At 45.3% G+C, this 2,500-nt stretch overlaps 1 pseudogene; it reads left to right on the top strand.

Annotated features, from left to right (window-relative positions):
• Nucleotides 1-707: 707 nt before the first annotated feature.
• The window catches only part of LOC137967849 (uncharacterized), a 2,528-nt pseudogene continuing 735 nt past the window's right edge, over nucleotides 708-2,500 (top strand).

Raw genomic sequence — 2,500 nt, 5'->3', positions numbered from 1 at the left:
GATAACAGCCTTGATTGCATTGTTTGTGCTTTGGATTTCCTTGATTAGATGGCAAGTTTATCTCGGAAAAGTGTTAAATAGCAAAAGCCATGCTGGGTCAACAGGAGTGGCTCGACTGAGTAAACAAGCCAAGCGATCGTATCGTATCTGTTATTTCTTTGGGTTTCCCGTGGGAAACACCATCATTGTGCGGGATTGGTAGTCAAACGTACAAAAATAGAAACGCCCCTTTTCACACCCATTCGACAGTTATATGATGTGTGACACCTATTTGACGACAAGTTGCAAGTGAACACATGACAAAGAAATAGTAAACTCTCGTGCATCGTTGATCATTATTATCGCGGGCAGCGCTTTCAAATGTATTCGTCAACATTTCACTGCTTTGATCCACTATATAAGAGACGCAACCATTTTACAACATCTGTGCTACAGGAGAAAATGTAGCGCACAAGACAACCGTGCCGACAGCTAAATAGTGAAGGGATGAAGAGCGCTGCACTGTGTTATCTCTTACCAGTTATCAGCGGAAGGTGCAGCATCATAAGCGCAAAATGTATTTTTGAAGTAAAAGATAAAGATTTGGGTAGGGCGTGGACTTCTATTTGCAGTAAACGTGATTCATGCGACAATGCTATTTCAGGTCAGTATTTATTGGAATACCTTTGTTTCCGAGAAAATTTGGAGAACATTGTTAAGTATCAAAAATGAAATTGAACGCATTTAACTGTGCTGTGTTTCAGGTATCCACAACGCAGCGTTTTTCTTTAGCGCCATTTCGAACCAAGAGAAGAAACACTGTTGCATCAACGAAGAAACAGACGATGAGAGTAGTTCTGGCGATGACATACCAAGTTCCATGACGCAACAGTGGCTCGAAGGGAACTTGACGCGTATAAACAAATCACTGTGCCCCGCAATCTCGTAATGGGTCGCGTTGACTACAATAAATAGCGCCCCTGCCAGCCCAATTTCGGTTCACAAGGCCCTGCTAAATTGCAGACTGGATGTCACAGCAACCCAGGTAACGAATGTCCTATCTTTCTTTGAGAGCTCTCCTTGGGATGTGTCTAGCAATCCAAGGTAAAACGAGATAAAAAGAAAAGGAACAAGCACAATCACAGTGCTGCTGGTAGTAAAACAAATCGTGAAAATGTTCCGAGACATTGTTCCATTTAATTTGTATTCGTCAGGTGCAGTTCCAGGATGGAAAGGAATCTCCAGCCACGGCAGAACTTTACAAAGTGTTCAAAGATCATAAAAATCCTTTCATGCGAGACCTTGTGAGATCACCTTACAAACACTCCTACAGAGACGAGGCTAGGAAGCTGATCGGTGAGGATTGCTTATGCACCCAGGAGTTAGACGATTGTGGCAGTGAAAACGTCGTGCGAGTGACCCTGGTTAATCAGAAGTTTCACGCGTCCTTACTGAAAGCAATCGAACGTCTGACCGCGGCAAAGCTACAACTGGACAAATTTGGCTTCGAGTCCAACACGGCGACGTCGCAAGAGTCCACCAGCCAGCCACCGTGCGACGACGAAAAGATGCTGTCAAATAAACTCGCGATCCTGGTTAACGATATAGCAATCGCCATGGGAAAACTTGGCTATGCTACCTACAGAGGAAAAATCTACAAGAAAGATCCCAGATCCACGTTCACGTTTTCATACAAGTGCGAGACAAGGGCTTTCGTAAACACCTTGGCCACCAATGAGCAGTTTAAGTCGCGGATGCTTCCGCAGATGAAGAAAATCATTGACCTGTTGTGGGATCCTTATTGTGAGCTGTTTCGACCACTAACCGTGGATTACGATCTCATCGAAGTGAACAACGCCGCTTGCTGGTCATTGAAAGGAAGGAATTTCGTCGAGGACGCCATCGAAGAACACCAAATAGGCAAGGTATCACCCAGAGCGTTTTGCCCGTACGAGCCAAACCAAATTCCCGACGCAAAATACTTTCGCCAGATTTTGGAAAACAGTCTCACTCCTGACGACGTATGTGGCTTCTGCGAAGAGTTTGTCAAACTCCTAAACTGCAACAAGAAAAACACAAGGACAAGGTGTTGTGTCTGGTCGGAGACGCTAACAGCGGCAAAACAACCCTGTTTTTCCCGATCCTCAGCCTCGTACATCACGGAAATGTAGCCACGGTTACCAAACAGCGTGCCTTCAATAAATCGATGATTACGCCATTCACCGAGGTCATATTCTTGGACGAGGCTACGGAATCAACCCTAGATATCGACGACTGGAAAACGTTGACACAGGGTGGTTATTCCGCACACGACGTGAAGTATCAGAGGGCAAAATCGTTCATCAACCACTGTCCCATGTTGATAACTTGTCAGAAAAAGCTCGACTTTGGACCTTCTGATCAACCCGCCATGGACAGAAGGCTCAGCACGTACCAGTTCAAGAGTCTAGCGAACCCCACAAAACGTGCGGCTACTTGGTTGAAAAAGTACCCAATGGAATGCCTGATCTGGGCAACACGA

The sequence above is a fragment of the Montipora foliosa genome, chromosome 1 (assembly GCF_036669935.1).
Source record: "Montipora foliosa isolate CH-2021 chromosome 1, ASM3666993v2, whole genome shotgun sequence".
Taxonomy (NCBI): Eukaryota; Metazoa; Cnidaria; class Anthozoa; order Scleractinia; family Acroporidae; genus Montipora; species Montipora foliosa.
This window is presented reverse-complemented; position numbering and strand designations above follow the sequence as displayed.